Source organism: Meriones unguiculatus (genome assembly GCF_030254825.1).
Source record: "Meriones unguiculatus strain TT.TT164.6M chromosome 13 unlocalized genomic scaffold, Bangor_MerUng_6.1 Chr13_unordered_Scaffold_70, whole genome shotgun sequence".
In the NCBI taxonomy this organism is placed as follows: Eukaryota; Metazoa; Chordata; class Mammalia; order Rodentia; family Muridae; genus Meriones; species Meriones unguiculatus.
This window is the reverse complement of record NW_026843674.1, coordinates 354385-375484: the sequence shown is the minus strand read 5'-3', so window position 1 is coordinate 375484 and position 21100 is coordinate 354385. Positions and strand designations below refer to the sequence as shown.

The following is a 21100-nucleotide window of genomic DNA, read 5'->3' as shown; positions in this document are numbered from 1 at the left end:
ACAGTAGTCAAGCAGGCCATTAAAATAGCAACACTCATCCCACACTTTCTGAAACTTCAGAGTGCTAACAGAACCCCAAGAACAAAACTCCCACACATCAAATCAGCACTTGGCTTATAATTGCCCCAAACCCAGATGCATAGACACCAGTTTAGGGATAGATTCAAGAACAGTCAGGTAATATGTCACCACCTGAGCTCAGCTATATTACCACAGCAGGGACTAACTATCTGAAATTTACAAAACTTTTTACAGAAACGTAAAGAAATACATCTTCTCATCATTTCTTGAAATATCCATAGCTTTGCGCAGTGGCAATATCATAGCCAATGAGGTTTATCCGAGGCACGATTATTGCTAATTGAAATATCCTCTATAATTGACCAAATACTCAAACAGAATATAAGTTTTTAGAGCACATTGAAATAACATCATGTATCCTATCAGACCACCCTGGCTTAAGGCTGGATATATATAGCATCAGAAAGAACACAAAGCTTACAAACTCATGGAAAGTGAATAACCTTCAAACAAGTGAAAAAAATAGTTTCAAACAGAAATAAAACATTTGAAAAGCATAAAATTCATAGAAAATAAATACATATCACATGCAAACTCGTGGAAAATAATGAGGAATGAAAAGTGATACTAAGAGGAAACTTCATAGCACAAAATGCCTACATAAAGATACTGGAGAACATTCATACTATCCATGTAACAGCAGACCTGAAATGTCTAGAAGAAAAATATATAAGCACACAAAAGGAGTAGAGATCAAGAAATTATCAAATTGAGAGCAGAAATTAAAAAAATATATAAAGAGATGATAAAGAATCCATAAAATAAAGGTTTGGGTTTGGGAGAAAATAAAACAGATGGACACACTCTAATCAAAACTAACTAAAAGAGAGAGAAGATATTAAATTATAAAATCAGAAACTGTGTTAAGAATTTTTGTTTCTTTAAAATCCCACTCATGTTATGTGAATGTGTTTTTCTTTTAACCCCAGGTGTGGAGCGCAAGGCTGCTTCAGTTTGTTCACAGCTGTTAGTTATGATTGTCTCGTGCTCTAGCAGGCCTGTGGTTTTGTCACCTGCACATAGTTATTTCTGAGTCTTCTGGAGAAAGTTCACATGACAGAGCCATGAGAGGGACCGGGTTTTTGAAGAAGGAAGAAGCTGCTGCTCTTCCTGATGCTGTTCACCCACACTACTACTCCATTTGTCAGTGCTGGTTTGTTGGACTGCTGGATATCCTGGTGACTAACAGGTATTGCCCCAAAGAACCTGGCCACCCTAAACCTCACAGAGTAGCTTTAAGGGACTTATAACTCTTTCCCTTCTAGCTTTTGTTCTCTTTCACCTAGTCAGGGTGTTGGAAGGAATAAAGTTTCGAAGGGAGGTAGACATTAAGAAATGGACAAAGAAAAGAGATTCAAGAAAACAGTTCCATTTGCTGTTTTAGTGGACTTCTAAAATCCAGATGACAGAGACTGGTAATGCCCTAAAGAAGTCAATTGCCGTAACTCATTTTGTGTTCTCTTTCAATAGCTTAAATTGTGGCATTCCGGCTCATTTCATTCCAAAGCAAAATGTTTGCTTCTTAAAAAACAAAAACAAAAAATACTAAACAACCTGTGACCTGTCCCTTCAAGGCATCTGTTCCCATGTTTCATCCTTTAGGTCACCTGTGCCTGTGTCCTTACATCAAAGCACCCACTACTGTGTGGCTACAACTGAAAGCCAACACCCATTTGTGTTCTCCTGGACATATTTTTTCAGACAAAGATTACTTCAGCCTAGAATGATGAACTTCTGGTAGTATCTCCATACGTGTTTTCAAGATATACTAATAGCAATAGTAATAAAAACTACCTGGGGCTGGCATAGAAATAAGCTGAGTGATCAATGGAAACAAATAAAAGACACAGATAAATAAATAAATACAATGGAAAAGACAGTATCTTCAACAAATAGTGTTGCTCCAAATACATGTCCACATGTAGAAAAATGCAAACAGATCCATATTTCTCACCCTGCAGAAAACTCAAATCCAAGTAGATCAAAAACTTAAACATAAAGCCAGATTCCCAAAATGTGCAAGAGGAGAAAGTAGGTAACACTCTTGAACTCATTGGTCCAGGAGAGACAACTTCCTGAACAGAATATCTGCAATGCAGGCGATAAGATCTACAATTAATAAATGGAACATCTTGAATCTCAAAAGCTTTGTAAAGCAATGGACACTATCAAGATGAGAAGATGGCTATCGACAGATTGAGAAAAGGTCTTCACCACCCTACATCTGAAAAAGGGCTAATATCCAGAATTATGTTAAAGATATCAAGAAATTAAGCACCAACAGACCAAATAATCCAATTAGTAATAGGACACAGGGATAGAGAATTCTCAACAGTGCATAAATACTTTAAAAAGTGCTCAACATCCTCACTCATCAGGGAAATGCAAATCAAAACTGTCTGTGAGACTCCATCTTACACTTGTCAGAATGTGTAACCATGAGACTATGGCCAAAACCTCAAGTAGCAACATATGCTGGCAAGGATGTGCAGAAAGGGGAACACTCCTCCATTGCTGGAGGGGAAGCAAATTTATATAACCACTTTGGAAATCAATCTGGCAATTTCTCAGAAAACTGGGAAAAGTCACACCTAAAGACCCAGCTATACCACTCCTGGGCACACACCTGAAAGTTGCTCCACCATCCAACAAGGACATTCCGTCAAAAATGCTCATAGCAGCATTATTTCTACTAACCAGAAACTGGAAACAATCTATGTGCCTCTCAACCGAAGAATGGATAAAGAAACTGATATTTACACAATAGAATACGACCCAGCCATTAAACACAAGGAAATCATGAAATTTGCAGGCAAATGGATGCAACTAGAAAAGATCTTCCTTGGTGACATACACAGACCTCAAAAGACAGTACTAAGCCTCAAGGACAAATATGAGAGGAGAATAATGAAAATCCCTTTTACAGGACAGAGCTGTAGAATCTCCTCCTCCCCAGGGAATCGACACTCAGAAAGGCTGACAGGACAAGGGACTCTGTCCAGGGCACCACATACATACTGGCTCACAGTCCATCCCACTTCTAACACATCGGACTCTCCTAGCTCAGCAGACCAGCTTTTCTGGGACTGTCAACAATGAATCCCATGGTCTCCATGGCATAGCTAGCTTATTTTCCAGGATATTGATCACTATATAAGCAACAGAGAAGAATCTTGGAAAGACTCTGCAAGGTACTTTGTACTGTTCCTCCTTCCAGGATGTGAACTTTCCCCAGAGTCCATCATAATATGCTTACACCAAGCATTTGGTCCTCACGACTCGGGCAGATCCTCTACTGGAGGATGAGAGATCAGGTGTCTCAGACAGCACAAACCATCTCAGCTCTGCCCTTCCATTCTAGGGGCAGACAGAGCCTTAGCCTAGTAAATTAGTAGTTTAATAAATGTTTCCTCTCTCCCAGGGGACATGTTTATTTTACAAGTCACAGGGTCCTGCATGTATACATTTCATTACCCTCTCACTGTCCAATGCAGCCATCTCTACCTCACAGCTGAGAATTTTTGGAGCAACCCTCAGTCAAATGCAAACAGTAACAACAACTAAAGCATAAGGGAGCTTTGCATTTGAAAGAAAGGAGTGGCAAATGGGAGGTGAGTGAAAAAATAAAAATTAAGTGACATGACTCTTCCTAGGTATGGTGGGGAGAAAGTTTATTATACATAGAAAGACACACCCACAGGCTGGAACATTTGGGAGAGCCCAAGGTAACCATACCTGTGAGCCATGTGAGGACAGGGAGGAGAGGAGAGGGGCACGCCAAACCATGAGACTATGACAGTAAATATTAGATGAAATAGAGCAGGTAACCGAATTGGATAGATAACAGAAAGAAAGGCAGCTGGGTTAAGGGCCTGAGCCCTGGGCTAGAGGGTAGTGTATGCCAGCCATAGCCTGTAAACAAATAGGGACTCAGAGATGCTGGGCAAACCTGGTAGCTAATTCTGCTCTGAACTGTTAAATAGGCACCTCAGCCATTTGTCCCAGGATTTGAGTCTTAACAGTGCCCAGGTCGCCACATCCAGTCTGCGCACAGTCCATCACACTTCTAACACGTGGGACTCAGAGTGCTAAGGCCAGGACAAAGGACCTCACAAGCAGCTGATGGATGCCGGTTTCCATCCAGCCCGGGAAGGAGAAACCACACCAGCTCCGGCTCTTCAGCCTCCTACTCCACCACCACGTTGGGGGGCAGCAGCCACACACTCACCATGTCGCCTCTTTGGAAGTCGCCTGAAATGCCCTCACAGGACCCAGCAGCTGAGCTCAGACCACTGGATGCCAAATACTCTGCAGAGCTCAGCTTCCAAAGCGAACCTGCAACAAACCACCAGGAAAAACCCTCCCCTTCCTCTGATTACAGGCCTCGCCTGGAAGTCCTGATTGGTCTAGAGCGACATGAGCACCTCCCCTAGGCTCACAGTATACTGAAGAGACAAAGCATAGTGCTTCCTGGCCCAGGAGGCATGAATGCATGTTTGCTAATTACAAAGAGCAACTAGGGCCTGGTTTAGGGAGGAAGCTATGCTCAGGGCAGGGACCTTGGATCCATGACTTGAACTTTGGGTCCATATGTGGAGAATCAAGGCCACACCATTTCCAGATCTGCAGAGATTTCTTTGTCAGTAGACTTGTGCCTGTTGTCTGCTAGCCTACCCTTCTGTCTTGCAGCACACAGTAGGGACTTCCCCTCCTCCTGGAATCAAGTGGATTAACTTGAACACCCTGTTATTCAACTTGCAGTGGAGTGAACCATCTGTCCACAGGAGGAAGGCTGCCAAAAATGCTGACAATTAAAGAGAGATTTTAGGAAACCAAATGAAATTGTTATTGTGTGAATTCACAAATTCACAGTGGGGTCAGTGAAACTGCAGCTACTTTTCACCTGGTCAGTATCAGACAACCCTGGGAGAAAAGCAAAAACAAACAAACAAACCAAAAACCAAAACAACAACAACAACAAAACCCAGGTGATATATAATTTAGAAGAGGCATGTCTTCCTCTTGAGAAGGTTAGTTTTTTATTCTGATTCTTGAATGCCTGCGATCTAGAACACACAAATGACCAATCAGGACATTTATTGATCATCTGTAAGTGACTACCTCACTTCATATTGTTAATGTCAACTACTGTCAAAGCATGAAAGCTTCCTCCCTCTTCTTGCCCATCCTTTTCAGTGCTGTGACTACAAAAGCTGCAATAGTGGTCAGTTATCTCACTTCTTGCACAGTTCCTTCTTCATTTCTAAGGCCCCAATAAAGGCCAGAGAGGTTGGAGGACTCTCAATCACTGGCCTACTTTTTCTTCTCATTGACCAGTTAGGCCCAGCCTGGAAGGAGTTTCAGGACTGTCTTCTCAGCACTACGAAGCAGACACAGGTCTCGGTACTCAAGGCAATTTGCAATTACATAGCATGAGACAAGCCTGGGCTATAGGAGACAATGTTCTATATGGAAGTAAATAATACAGAGTACTTGAGAAAATAAAAAATAACATTGTAAGTACTAAGAAACACTAGGGACAAAATAATAATAAGAGATTAGAGCTATGATGCATTTAAAGAAAATGCAATTTAAAGAGAGAAACCAAGAGTTGCCTTTTTGAAAAGACGAATAAAGCTGAAAAATGCATAGCTATAGTGACCTTGAGAAGTTCAGGCCATTCCCTGGTAGATAGAATGTTGTTAATAAGACATCTCTAAGACATGTGTATGTGTCTATGTAAACATACATATAGTTTGTAAAAAGTTATGACACATGGGCCGTTAATGCTCCCCACAGAGGACATAGACTACTATGTAATAAAAGCACTAGTGCCATGCATGGAAAATATGCTCTTTCACATGAACAGTGTCCAACACACGTGAAAAACCCTTAGGTTGCTGCTGTTACCTTTGGTTCTATTCCAGAGTTTGAAGGCAAGCCCCCATTTTTGAAGCCAACGTGAACTTCAGAAACAGGCTTGGAGAATTCAAGTTGGATTTGACCTGAAAGCCTCCTGCATGAAGACTAGCTTTCATAGCACTGGATGTTTTTATATGGGCTTATAATGTACGCAAGCAACCAACAGTGTTACACAGCTGTACCTATAAACTACAGCAGTGATTAACATGGCAAGATATTCCTATGGTTTCCATAGAGGCACTCATATCTTGATGGTAACTAACACCTCTTCAGTTGAACTGAAGGCCCAACAAAGAAAATGGAAAACATGTCTGGTCTTAGAAACCTAGCCAAGTATTCCAGGAGAGTGAAGTCATGGATCTTAGAAAAAGAACCTTCAGCATTCAACTTAATAAATGACAGCTATTGACCTAATTCTAATTTATACACTTCTATCTACTTCTCTGTATCCACTGCCTTCCTCATAGAAAATCCTTATCATATGAAAATTAGTTGAAATGCCATAACAACATATTGCACAATAACCAGGCTCTCTCTCTAAATATATGTTGGGAGCCCCGTGAGCGTTTTGCCAGCAGAAATGCACGCGACCACAGGAATTCTTCAGCAACAAAATCTTTATTAGTCAAGTGATGAAAACGGAGAGGAGAGAGGCCGCCCGGCCACCTCGCGGGCACGGGCAATGTCCCGCGGGCCAAGGCCCCGGGCAGGGAAATGGGGAAGGAGGAGAGGGAAGAGGAGAGGGGAGGAGAGAGGGAGCCCCCGATGTGGCGCTGTTTATATAAGCCCGGGTCGCACCTGAGTGACGTGTGAATACCCTGACTGGCTGCTCACTTTTACCCCGCCGGAGGACTTGGGCCCATCATGCTTAACGGGCTTGTGATGTGTCAATACCCTGACTGGCTGCTCACTCTTACCCGGCATGCTTACGCAATCCTTAGCATGCTTACGCAATCTGCACATGCACACTGGAGGTTTACAGTTTTGAGGGCGAGATGTCAGCGCCACCTAGTGGCGTCTGAGTCTCGGCTCTCCACAAATATATACATATAAAGATGAACATAAATATAGCATTATTTATAAATATGTCATATGTAACTATATAAAATGTAAAATTCTAAAATTTATGCAAGACGTAAAAATCAACTCTAATGTTAGGATCAAGAACCATGAATATTATGACTATGTTTAAAAGAGATTGTCATTAAAGTAGAATCCAATGCAATATAATTGGGATAATGGTGAATATTAAGTGTATGTGTAAAAAGCAATCTGTAATACCAGGCAAAACTGTTCAAAAAGTATTCATCACTTGGTGAACAAACTAGCTGTTTAACCGTGTATGATCTGAGTAAAATTATAATTATTCCCTGCATTATATATGAAAATATAAAAATTCTTATGTGAAGCTCACAGGTTTCTTACCAATGTTTTCGGTAGGGATAAGGTTATTGTGTAATTAAAACGCCTATTTCACTATTCTCTTTTGTGGTTGGAAGCCTTGTTCTGAGAATCTCCTACTTAATGTTGTATGAACTTTGCTCCCCGGTGATCCCCTGATACATCAATAAAGCAGCTATAACCAGTTGCTGAGCAGGACAGATAAATAAGGCTGGACTTCCTGACAGACAGAGGAGAAGGATTTAGAAGAGGAATTAGGGAATTAGGCTTGGAGATTCAGCCACAGGAGAGGACCAGGAGACAGACCAGGAGAGAGAGCTTAGCAGGAAAGTTACGAAGAGCAATTATCCTGGGATGTATGCTGGGAGAAAAGCAGATCAGCTCAAAGGGTTAAGAGTCAAGTAATAACTACTCAGTTCTCTTGTTGTGAAGCTTATTATTAAGCAAATATTACAGAATCTCATTTTTTTGTATGTTAGTTGGGTTAAAAGAGAAACCGAGAAATTAACACAGTGGTATAAGAATAAGCATAACAAATGGCGTACCACAGTGGGGCAGAATTTACAGTATTCTAGCAATAGTTTATGTAGAAAACAAAAGTACAGAGCAGTTTCTTAGTTCTGTACAAAAAGAGAGGAACCCCAGTTTATAAGGTAGAAGCTCACAGCTTCCTGTTCAGAAGAAGCAGCCAGATCTCAAGCCTGCTGCAGAAAGACAAACACTGTTACAAAACACAGAGAGAGAAAACAGAGGCAGTCCCTTCAGGAACTTAGCACTTACAAATAAAAAGAAAGTGGCTCTTTAACACAGGCAAAGTTCTCAAAGCCAGAACTTTCTAGCCAAGAAAAAATGATGAATCTCTTTGAGAAAGGTCTAGTGCACACATGACAGAGGCAACCTAAGGGGAGCAAACACTTGTGGATCCAGTAACTAACCAGAGTTGGTGAGGGGTGAGAATCCAGTGAGGAAGGCAGATAAAAGCCTCTCCTTGGAAGCAGGAGCCAAACACAAATGGAGAAGCTTCAAGCACCTGAACTGGTGAGGTCTAGAAGGGAAGCTGAGTCTAAGAAAGTAAGGTCCTTAGGATGAGATTTTGAGATTAAAGAAAATTAATTTCTGTGTTGAAAATGGAGGAAGGCACAGTGACACAGTGCTTCTGGATTCCATTTGACTTTGTTTCTCTTAGCATACATATAATTTATAGCACCAATGATTACAGTTTTTTATATCCTCTTTGGGAGAAATCAGGAATAGACAGACTTGGAGAAGGAAGAGATTGAGAAATTATAGACTATATTAAAGGACACAGAACATAGGTTTGAGGAATGTTTGAAACAAAATAGGAAACCTTCAGAGAACTCCAATCTGGAATTAAAATAACACCAAAAGAGATAGCTCCAGATGAGGCAAATCCACAAAGGCTTAAAGAAATTGCAGAAATGCGTTTCGTTGACACGCTGGATAGAAAAGCTTCGGCAAGAGGCCAACTTGGTCAGACTGGGCATTGTATGTGTATTATCAAGGTTCAGAAAAACGATATGCTAAAGTAGAAATGAAGATTCTAATTGGCATTGCCTCAGAACGAGGTCATGCAGTGACATGTGTGCTCCATTTTGCAGGGTTTGGGGAACTGAAGCATATGTACCATGCCATAGGTTGATATACAGAATTCCATCGTCCTATTGCCTTAAATTCTGGAAAGCATCATTCTAAGGTCATGCAATTGTTAGAGATGGCAACTGTGTTCGAGATACCTCTGCACATTGAGGTTAATGGCGCTTCAGCATGTTTACCCATTGGAATGCAACAATGTTCTAGACATTATGACATGAAAGCTTTCCAAAATATAAAATATAATTCTGAAGGTCAAACAGTTATGAAAAGATCTAAACATTTTAAAAGGGTGGCCATAAAACAGATAGGCAAAATAATATCTCCACAAAATAGATTAAAAAATGATTTTTTAAAAATTGTCTAAATGAGAAAAGTCGCACACACCAGCTAACATACATTGGAGTTTAAAAAAGACTGCTGAGTCAGATCAACACATAAATGTCCCAATTCCAAAATGTATGTCAGGAAATATAATGTGTTGGGCTGGAGAATATGCTCTTGGTTCAACATGACACAAAACGCTATATATTCCGTCTAAACTGAAAGAAATCAGATTTGATGGGGAAGACCTCCTAAAGATCCTGGCTGCAGACAGATAAAAGGGAAATCGAAAAGGCCAAACAGGCCAGGTAACCTAGTTTGCTGATCCTGCCCAGGGGAATATCTCTGAGACTGAACTGTGCTCAGTATACAGACCGTACATTTATCTTGAATATAAAACATATATGATGCCCTTGGAAGTTATTCTTTTGCAGATCAAGAGAACCAGACACCAAAACAGAGAAGACAACTAGCCCAGGTGATCCTGCCTCACAGATGGCCTTACTGACAATGCTTCTTCAAAAATCTGCTACGGGGGCCACTTAAAAATGGCTAGCTAGATTGTCCAGCACTGCAAACTGCTCCTGTCAAGACTTCAGATAAGCCCTGAACTTGTGTTAGCATGCAGATACTGGAAAGCACATGTTACCAGCTAGCTTTCTTAAGACTGGACAGTATCCCACCCACTGGGTGAGAAAATCCCTTCCCATCTATTAGAGCCTCAATGCTGTCCAAACAGGACAAATGGCACACTGGAAATTTGACTGCAGATCTTTGCAAGGACAAGGTAGGCAAGTCTTTAACTTGCTTCAAAGAAAAGTCTGACAAATGTTCTGAGCCAGAAGGCTAAAGGTGTTGCAGCAAACAATTTGGAAGGATTCTGAGGAAGTGTCCAGGCAGCCAAATATCTACGTCATTTCTATACTTTTAGAGGCTACTTGCCTGCACTTCTACATATTGGGTAATATTTATTTCTTCTTAAGTAAGTCCCTGACAGGGTTGAAGAGTAGATATTATAGTCTCATAGTTAAACTGAAATTGTTTAGGATGATAGGAATTGATAGTAAAATACTTTCTCCGAGGTTTCTAAAAACATACAAACGTCAATCTTACATGATAATTTTTATAATTGTTATTATTAGATATAGTTTGTTATTGTAAGAAAAAGCCCTTCATTAGGCTAAAAGGGGGGTATGTAGGAACAAGGTTACTGTGTAATTCAAATGCTGATTTCTGTATTCCCCACATCTGGTGGCAAGCCTTGTTCTGAGAATCTCCTCTCTTACTGTGCATAAACTCTGCCCCCCCAGTGTTCCCCTGATAAGTCAACAAAGAGGCTTACAGACAGATGCTGAGCAGGGGAGAGAGCACAGCTAGACTTCCTGCAGGTCAGGAGAGGAGGAGTTAGAAGAGGAATTAGAAAATTCAGACAGGGGAGTCAGCTGCAGGAGAGGTTCAGGAAAGAATAGGAGAGAGATTTCAGCAGGCAAGTTACAAAGTGTTAGAATACTGTCATGTATTCTGGGAGTGTTAGTATTTAGGCGGCCTGCTTCTGGGTTGCCTAGCAACCTATGATGTCATCATGTGTTGCCTGCCAGGTAGTCCCACCTGGCTTGCATGGTTCAATGGCTCCATAAAGGGACCAACCTACCAATTTGTGGCTCTCTGGCTCTCCACTCACTCTGTCGAGCGCCCCCTCCTCCTACCTTGTCTCTCCTTCCCTCTCTCTTTCGACCTCCATCTCCACCCAATAGACCTCATTGGATATCAGAATGTTTCTATGCATGGTCCTTTTATCTAAATAGTAACATTTAGTGTTGTAACCCAGGAGGCCTTTTCCTACAACATTAAGACATGCTGGACTCCTCTCCTCATGCCCACTCACTACAGATCTTTCTCTCACACCCTCATTTCCTGTTTTTTTTTGTTTTTTTTTTCTCCATGGCTACACCTGTGTGCCTACTGCTGCTGCTACAGCAACATACATCTATCCCTCTTCTGTCAGCTGCTTGGAAACTTTTCTCACCAACCCCCTCATCTCCTCAGGTCTTTTAGCTTGCTACCTTGTGGTGGACTTCACTATTAGGTAATCCAGGCCTCAGGACCCAATCACATATTATGGATGGTTTTTAAACTGCCCTCCAATGGCTTTAAATATTGCTACTGCCTCAGGACTCAAGAATTAGAGTTTTAAATTTCCAGCCTCACTTGTGGCTGCACTCGACTCATGGCTAGCCACCATGTTGATTCTGGGATAAAGAGGGTGGAGCTATGGCTTCACTGACATATCCAAAAAGGGCATGGCTTCACTGCCATGTTAATCCAGGGCAATCAAGGGAAGTCACGTGATTGGCAGAGAACTTGGTTATAAAAAATGTGGTTTCCCTAGCTGCCAGCTGCTCTTACTACTTTTTTTCTGTCTCATTGTTTACACAGGTACAGAACTACCCTCTCTTATAGGTACTAAAAGGCTGTTGAACCCCTTCCTATCTCCATTTAAAGCTGCCTATCTACCCCATCCTTTCCCACAGATGAGATTCCCTCTAGGAGAACTCAGCCCACTGCTGATAATGACCTGGTACTAGTCAAGGAGGTTCCTGGTCTTAGCTGGCCTAAGCCCCTGACCTGCAGTCCTATTTGGTTGACGAACAACTAGTCACATGGTCCAGTTCTATTTCCCTTTTCTCATGCACAGGAATGGCTTCTTCATATTCTCTTCTTTTTGGGAAACATCTAGTTTCTACACTGATATTTGCCCTACTCAAATGTCTAATACCAAGGAACACTAAGAGTGATCAGAAAGAAAAAGAGATTCTCTGTATTTCTTTTCTCAAAGCCCTGTCTAATTTTCTCTTCCTGTTATCCAACTAAATAATAATACTCCCTGGTTGCTTTTCATACTCTCAAAAGAAATCTTAAGATTAAACTGTAAACTTTAAGTTGACCACATGGTATGAACAATTTTAATCATAATTAATTCTCTGTTCATTTTATCCCCTTTTAGATAAGGACAGGAACAACTCTCATTTTAAATTGAATGGATTTTTATAAAAATTCCAAGTTATATTTTACAACATGCTATGCAATATGCTTCAAACCTGGTTCAACATAATTTTTATAAGATGCTAAAATTTCAGGATTATAAAAGTCTATTCAAATTAAGCTAATTTAAAATGCCTGTCTAACTGCCTGTGACTATCTATTCCTAAATTAATAAATAAATACCGTTTTTTCTGCTATGAGCTGCCTGTGATACAGATGTACCACTAGACTTTCTGGCTAATGCATTTGGTAAAATAAATTCAAATGTAATTTTAAAGTTGCTTTTTAAAAAATATTGCTTTATACTGTTTTACTATATTGTTGTTTATTCTAAATCTCACAGCTCGAGGGTTAGTAAGTAAAAGTTTTGGCCTAAATACCTTAAAACTATATGATATAATTCCAAGCATACTATAAATTGATATCTGTTAATTTTAGAGTCATTTATTTATTCATGTTAAAACTTGGTCATTATGCTATATCTTCACTATCAAGGTTAAAATATACTTTTTCTTATTTTCTAAATATAAAACATTATTGATCTACAATACAGCCTTAGACTTTTATAAGTTATAGACTATGCTTATGACTTTTAAGGCTCTACCTTGACAGGGACAAAACCTAAAGTCCTAATATTTGATGGTTAAAAAATGCAAGTTAACAGTCAGTCATCTCACACACAATCAATTCTTCAAACATGTCCAAAATTATATTTATAGTCCGACAGATGCAAACATGGTCTCACTGCTATCTTAATAAAACATGTAAGGATGGTTCCTGAATCACCAGGTAGGATCAGGTAAAAAAGAATAAGAGAGGTGTCTTCCCGACAGGCTCATCTATGGCATGAACTATGCTCCAGACTTTGGCTGCTGCTCTGAGGCTTTTGGCATTCCCACACAGAAAACCAGAGGTCTTCAGTGCCCCATCCAGTGGGGGTGTAGTCAAAAGTCAACTTCACCAGGTGACTGCTTGAAATGTAGCCAAAGGGGACACTGGTCCCATGGCTGCCTCCAAAATCCATGACTACCTGCTAGCAGACTGGCTTCTGATAGTCAGAATGCTCCCATGCAGGCTTTTTCTCTATGCCAAGCCATGGAGGCTCAACCAGTACAAGAGCCACAGATACTTCCAGCCTTCCTGCTCCTTGGCCTGGTAGAGAACAAATAGCTCCTAGATTCATCAACCCCCATCACCCTTGCCCAGCCCAGGGTAACACTTCAGGTCTGTTTTGCCCTCACACTATGGTTCCTTGGTCATATTGTCAATTCTGCATTGGGAGACTTCAGAAGCCTCCTCAGTTCTCTTTATAGGCAGGAGACCAGGCCTTAAGCCTCACTGGTAGAGTTGTAAGGTCTAGGTGGTCTAGTTTGCTTCAGACTCAAAAAACAAGCCTCAGATGTAACCTTTTGCAATCCCTTTGGCTAAAGAACAATAAATGTTCACAGAAGTCTCACATGTTTCTCATGCTAAGCAACTAGATACATAGGCCTATGGAGAAGAAGTTTAAGTTATAAAGATTCTACTAAATGTTTAAGGGTCTAAGAAAGTGTTTTAAAGTTGGTAAATGCAAGTTATAAACGTTTGAGGATCTAAGAAAGTGTTTTAAGGTTGATAAATGCAAACTTAAGAATTGGCTAAGCCTCTTTTCCATAAGGTATAATCATAGTAAAAGTTAAGACCAAACGAGCTTTTGTCCCTTCTACTTCATGAAAGGCTTCTGCCGTTCCACAGTTCACCTTTGAAAATGTTGATGCTGTTAACACAAAGGTGTATGTCTACCACCTTTTCTGCAATGTGTATTTCAATGCAGGTTACAATGGTGATGCTACCATGTGTAAAGTTTTATCTGCCTTATAAAACTTAAAAGGGATCCTTGTAAGCTGCAGAAAAGCCACCTGAACCCACCGCTCAGCTCAATTAGATGCCAGATAAGTACTGCACCTATTGTCTGTCTTAAAAGTTGGGATTCCTCCCTCTCCTTTCCCTGGTTTTGGAACTCCTCCTTTTTGGCTACCCAGTTGCTATATCCACACATCCAACACCAGTTAACTGATGCTTTTCCTTTCCATGTTCTGCAGAAATGTTCCCATTTGTCTGAGAGACTGATGGGTATCTTTCCATTTTCCTGGGAAAAGGAGGAATTCTCCCTTTTGGCCGACCCCCACACAAATGCCCTCCCTTGGGTGAATCTTTTTTTTTTCTTTTTACCAACAAGGTTTCTTGGCTTTCCTTTCCTCTCCTGTGTAGGGTGTTTCCTCTGAAAATCTTAGTACTAGGTGAGGTGTGTCTCCCTGTGGCCCCTGTGTTGTAAGCGGTGATTAATATTTACTATTGGTTTATCTTTTATTAAAGCTTGCTGTTAATCCTATTCAGCTGTATAAAATATCACCACACATAGACCTGGTTTATTTAGGTAACCTAGAACACAATGCTGGGCAATAGTTACAGTCTCCTAAACCTCCAAACCCTCATAGTTTCCTAACACTTAGATTTTACCCATTAAACTTGCTTTTTTTTTTTGAAATCTTAGGTCTGGTTCATTCTCTCCATGCTGTTCCAAGATCTCTCCTCCACGTCTCTCTCATAGCTCTCCTCAAGCCTTGCTCTCAGCTCTCTTCCCATCTTCCTGTCCTCTGGCTCTTCCCTTTCTGCGTGCTTCCTTTCCCTGCTCAACATTGTGCCTAGTTACTTTATTTTGGATGTTTGCACAAAGTTGAGACAGGTGATGTTTAGAATAAGTATCACAATGCAATGTCTGGATTGAAACCAGAGAGTGGGGGAGAGAAATCAGCATTTAAATGACCAAGGGTAAAGTGTATACATTTCAAAAGAACATTATACCAACATTTCCCACTTTAAGTCCAATAAAAGGCTCCTTTTCTTTCAATACAATAATAATTTTGAAATTATGAAAACTGTTAGGTAAAATCTACATGTGCAATGTCCAGTGCATGTGTATTTAGCAACATAGGAGAAAGTATCTGATCATCCTATCTATCTTGACAAGTTTAACCTTCTATACCTAAATTAACTTTTATCCATATTGTTATTACCTATATGAAAGCATTTCTTAACTTCTAAACAACTTAAGCTTAATTGTGGCACTATAACTCTTTGATCATCAACCCCATCAGAGACTTGAGAAGGAATAAAATTAGGTATTAGAGTAAATAGGAAGTGCATGTCAGCAACTTCCAAAAATTAAAAATTGACAGAAACAGTTTTCTGACTGAACAGTCATCCATAACTCTCTGTAAGGTTGGAGCATCATCTTCAGCCTTCTGGCTGAGAATATTTTACAGACATATATGTGAAACAGGAACTATTTATGACTTGCTTACCCTGTCTTGGCAGAGTTCAGGAGTCAACTTGTTCTGCTTAAGCTTGCCCATTTTGGGCAGAATTTGTATGTTGTGAAGCAAGGGTTTTATCTTTACCTGAGTGGCTTGTTTGCCACATTTGAAGCCATTTCCATATGGAGGTTCTTCAATGCTCATTATCTTCATTCAAGTAGGTGGGGTGGTGTCAGGAAATGACCTGTCTCATTGTCAAAGAATCTTTAAAATAATAAAGACATTTTAAAATGCCATGTTCTGTAGGTTTCTGAAGTTTTTGAAGGCTGCCTATCTTTATATCATCGATCTGTCTACAAAATCATATCTATCTGTTAAAGCTCAGATGTAAGCTCATGTGATAAATTAGACTAGTGTCTGACATGACTATGAGTTAAATAACTAGCAATTAACTTGCATTACCTAATATCCTAACCAGTTTTTAATAGCAGTTTAAAAGTATTGGAAGTAACTTTGAATTTGTATCAATATACTAAAGCTTATACCAATGTATCAAAACTACTTATTTTTGTATCAGTATGCAAATTTCTATACCAGAGTTAAAATTAACCTTACTTGAGAATAACAAATAAAACCCTAAGTTGAGTAGATTCAATAATCTACCTTTTGTCTTATTCCTATAAGTAGTCTCTGTATACTATTTTCTTTTTAACCGCTTTTCTCCTTATCTAAGAAAGAAAGATAGAAAAAGGAAAAGAGAGAAATCCCGGAGTATAACCTTGTTTCACTCTGAATATGACCATTACTAATTATAAACATCTCCCAATGACAATAAAATTTCATAGCCATTGCAAACAACCAAATACACACCCAACCCCCTTTAAGGAAAATCAGAAGTTGTTCTCATGGATTTCTTCTAGCTGACATTTTGGACATGTAGAAATCCTGTAGGGGGCCCAAGTAAAATTGGGAAAAGAATGGTTAATTAAGCAAACAATCACATTTGTGATCCAGTCTTTGAATGTTGAGAAATTTCAGGCTTAATAAAAGTTCTCTTTGGACCAGTCTAAAATACTGGACCAATTAAGATTAGTAGCTTTCTTCAATGTTCTTTTGTGAGCAGGCTTTGATGAGATACAGCAGTTGAAGCAGTTGAGGCAGGAACAAGCAGAATGCTGGGACATGCAAGATGCTGGAATAGATGTGTCAATGTCTGAGCATGCTGAAGAATGATTCTGTTAGGTTTGATCCATCATCTCTGGTGTCCATTTCTTTTGTTCTGCAAATACATAATTTCACACAAGCATTATAGTGTTCTAAAATTATGAATGTATGAGATGTGTAGGATGCAACTAAATTGTAAGGCAATTCTATCTATGCAAATTAAAATATTAGAATAATATATTTTACGGACATTTTAGCCAAGGATTTATTGGCCAAGTATTGTTGAATTTCTGGCTAGAGACATTTTTTTTTAATCTCTCAGTTAGTTTTAGTGTTGTTCCCATGTAAAGGGATCAGAGCAATTCAAAATACCATTATTATTGAACATAGAGTCATTATCCTGTTGAAATCAAAACAAGGTTGGCTAAGTTAAAATAGCTTTTTGGGCTCTTGCATGCCTGTTGTATTAGGCCAAGTTGCTACCTATTTCCCTAGAAAATCCTCCCATTCCAGAGAGAAGCTGGAATTGTCTTGATCAATAGAAAACCCATGTTTTAAGTAAACTTTATATAAACTCCTTTTTAATTGAGAATATAAGCATAAATTAAGTGGCTTGTACCTGTTTAGAAGTTTAGCCCCAGATTTTTTTAGATGATGTAGCTATGTGTCCTTTCCCTTTTTTATACAGAATGGGTAGTTATGCCTTTACAGACAAACTTTATATAAACTCCCTCTTACCTTTAGCATTTAAGCATACCCTAGGCATCTTGTACCTGGGCTTTACATTGATAATGGCTATTTTTTGGCTTGCCCCTTTTTTATACAGAGTGGACAGCCTTTATAGCCACACTTTATATAAACTCTCAGCATTAAGCATATAAACTCTCTTACCCTTAGCATTTTAGTATATCCTAAGCATCTTGTACCTGGGGTTTTACATTGGTTTGGGCTATTCTTTTGCTTCCCTTCTTTTTGATATGAGATAGACAGTTTTATTTTTTAAACATATGAATATAATTTTTCAGTGTTTTTGACTAAAGTAGGTTGGCATGAACTTTGCCATCTTTAAGCCTCTTGTGTATTTTTTACATAAGCATGGCCAGTATTTTTTCCCTGTGAAAATATCTCATGTTTAAAAGGATAAGGCAGTTTCCAGAGCAGTGTGACATTATCTCTCTTTACATAAACATAAAATATATGTGAATCCAACCTTTAGATCAGTAAGAACATAACATCTATTATTAGGAAAAAAGAATTTACATGGTAACCTAGAGGAAAATGTTGTCATTTTGAACCTTAGAGTATCTCTGCAAGTGGCTAAACAGCAGGAGTTGCCATCTTGGCTTTTATTATGTAAATTAGTTTGATCATGAACTCAGAGACTTGCCTGTTACTTTTTATTTCATGTTGGGAAGAAAGGCATGTGCCTTCACTACCTTATCCAAATCATTATCATTTTAACTCAAAGCCCTTAAATAAAAATCAAACAAAGACACAAGGAAATTTAAGTTTAGGTTCAGTTGTGCCAATTTATGCTGTAAATAACAAAGCTCAGTTGATTATTTTAGTTGAAGTTTTAGTGAATTGATGGACCCTTACCTGAAAGAGCTGACAAGTATCTTGCAGCCAGAGAGCTTTGAATTTTAGCTTTTATTAATCTAATTATTAGGAAGAGTGCCCTTTTTCTTGTCTGTAACTTAGTATTCCAATCCTTGTTTTTTTTGTTTGTTTTTTTTTTCCCATTTTTCTCTTTGAACTTTCTTGGAGAAGGCATGGAGAAGAACCATCACAATTAAACATATTGTAACTAGGTCCATGACTATGACAGCCAAAATGAAGCCAAACACGGGTAAAACACCCTCTGCCATGACATTTTTAAAAATTTAAGATGCAGTTCAGGCCAAACTCTGTCTAGAAGTTTTTCTGCCTCCAATGCCTCTCCTTCCCACCATGGCTGCTGAGCTGAGCTGAGCTGAGCCAGCCACAACATAAGGAAGCCATGCTTGTTTACCCCTCAGTTAAACTGCTGAAGCAGTCAGTTTTGTTATGGAAGTCTCAGGTCTGCCAAAAGGAGGCTATTTTTTGCTCCTCACTGTGTTTAAGAGTCTCTCTTAAAAAGACAGTAACTGAACTGGGAGTTTTTAGGTTTTCAGTTCTTGTTTTATCACTGGGAGCTTATTACCCCCACCAAGTTATGATAAAGTGTGATTTAAAGGGTGTGGATACTTAGATTACTTGGGCGTCATTTGTTGTAAGTTGCTGTTAAAATTTACTATTATCTTTTAGTAATGCTTGCTGTTACCCTTAAACAGCTGTGCAACCAAATCGCCATACAGAAACGGGGATTTCTTTAGTTAACCTAGAACACAATGCTGGGCAATATTTACTCCATCCTAAACATTTATGCCCTCATAGTTTCCTAACCTTTAGATTTCCCACATTATACTTGCTTCTAGTGATAACTTAGGTCTAGTCCATTTCCACCTAGTTCCAAGAACTCTCCCCCAGCTCTCTCCTCCCTTAGCTCTCCTCCCACTCATTTCCTATCCTCTAGCTCCTCCCCTCTTTCCTGCCCTCTGGCTCCTCCCATTGCTCAACACTGAGTCTAGTTGCTTTATTTGGGCCTGTTTAAATAAAGTTGAGACAGGATGCTTAGAATAAGTATCACAATGCAATATCCGAATTGAAGTGAGAGAATGGGGGGAGGGAGGAGAGAAATCAGCATTGGAATGAACAAGGGTAAGTTGTATACATTTCAAAGGAACATTAAAAGAAAAGAGAACACACTAACACTCCATGTGAGTGGGTCTGTGTCCAGCCCTAGGATGATGTATGTGTTAAGGGTATGTAAGTGACCCTAGTCTGTATGTGTATACCACTAAGATGAATGGGTAGCGTTGGTCTATGTGGGATGGGATTCAGCATCATCTTTTGGGAAGCCCTGAATGTTCATTTCTTCTGGAAGATGGGATCTACATGGATCAAGATCAGCAACAGTGTGTGATCTCCTCAGAAGAGTGTAAGTGATGTGTTTGGTGGTGCCCTGGACCAAAGAAATACCAAGGAGCAGGTTGAGCTGATGTCTGTGGATTCAGTTGGTATTTTTCACACTTAAGAGGCAAGGCACTAGTTTCTGGAGAATGAAAGAGTACAAGGATCTGTCTTGGCATCCTTGGAGAGAGTGAGGGTGCAGGGCAGACAGAGAATACAGGAGGCCAACTGAGGGGTTTACGGGGAATATACAAGGGATTTTGCGCCAGACTTTGTGTCTCTGTCACTCAGACTCATTTTGGATGGGCCATCCTGGATCCATGTTCCAGGTGCTTCCACTGTTTGCTTGGTCTGGGTGACCAGTGAACTGTGGCTTCAATGTTGGGTACTCATCCCCAGGAACCCCAATACTGTTTTCAGTGGACCAGGAGGGATCCAATGTCTGGGTGCTGGAGAGGAAAGTCCCTGGACCTGGTGGTCTCCATTCACTGGTATATCTGTCAAGTGCTGGGGGTCCATGTTTCCTGACTGTCAGACCTGGGAAACAGCTCTGGGGGTACCAGATCTATTGACCCCAAAATGTCCCAAGAATCCTGAAGATGCTTGAAGGGGATTAATAGAGATTAGATGTCGGGCTGCAAGAACAGAGGTTCCCTAGACCTGGGGGTCTTCACTCGCTGGCATCAGCATAAAGTGTAGAGCCCCCATGGTTCATGACTCTCAGAACTGGCAGACAGCCATGGGGGGACTGGGTGCAATTGAGCCTAACTGTCCCAGGAATACTGAAGCTCCCTTGAGGGGAGCATGGACCATCTGATGTCTGGCTGCTTCAGTGGTGGTTCCTGGACCTGGGGATGCTCACTGGCTGGGATGGGCAGAAAGTGCAGGAGCTCCGCACTTTGACTCTCAAACATTAGAGATGACCATGGTGGGGCTGGGTCCAATAGGCCTCAACTCACAGAATGTCCCCTCTAATCAGGGAAAATTCAAGGTTGATGCTCTGGATCCAGCTTCCTATCCCCTCACCAGTTTCAGAGTCTCAGATCCTCTGCCCATCTAATACAGGGCACACTGTTCACCACCATCTTGGAAACCTCCCACACTTTGAATAATTCCAACAGGAAATGAAGACTGCAAGTCTAGTTCCTGAAGCAGATGAAGATTTCCCAGCAAAACTATCTTCTAGATCCACATGTGTGATATAAAAGATACAATTGCAAGATTCATCAATGCCAAAAGTCTCTCACATACCAAGGGGAGAGATCACA

The 21100-nt window shown here is 40.1% G+C and overlaps 1 non-coding gene across 1 annotated transcript; it reads left to right on the top strand.

Annotated features, from left to right (window-relative positions):
- The first annotated feature begins 300 nt into the window (after positions 1 to 300).
- LOC132651403 (U4 spliceosomal RNA) lies at positions 301 to 437 on the top strand. Its single transcript, XR_009589087.1, has one exon. It is a non-coding gene; the product is annotated as a U4 spliceosomal RNA (small nuclear RNA).
- Positions 438 to 21100: the final 20663 nt, after the last annotated feature.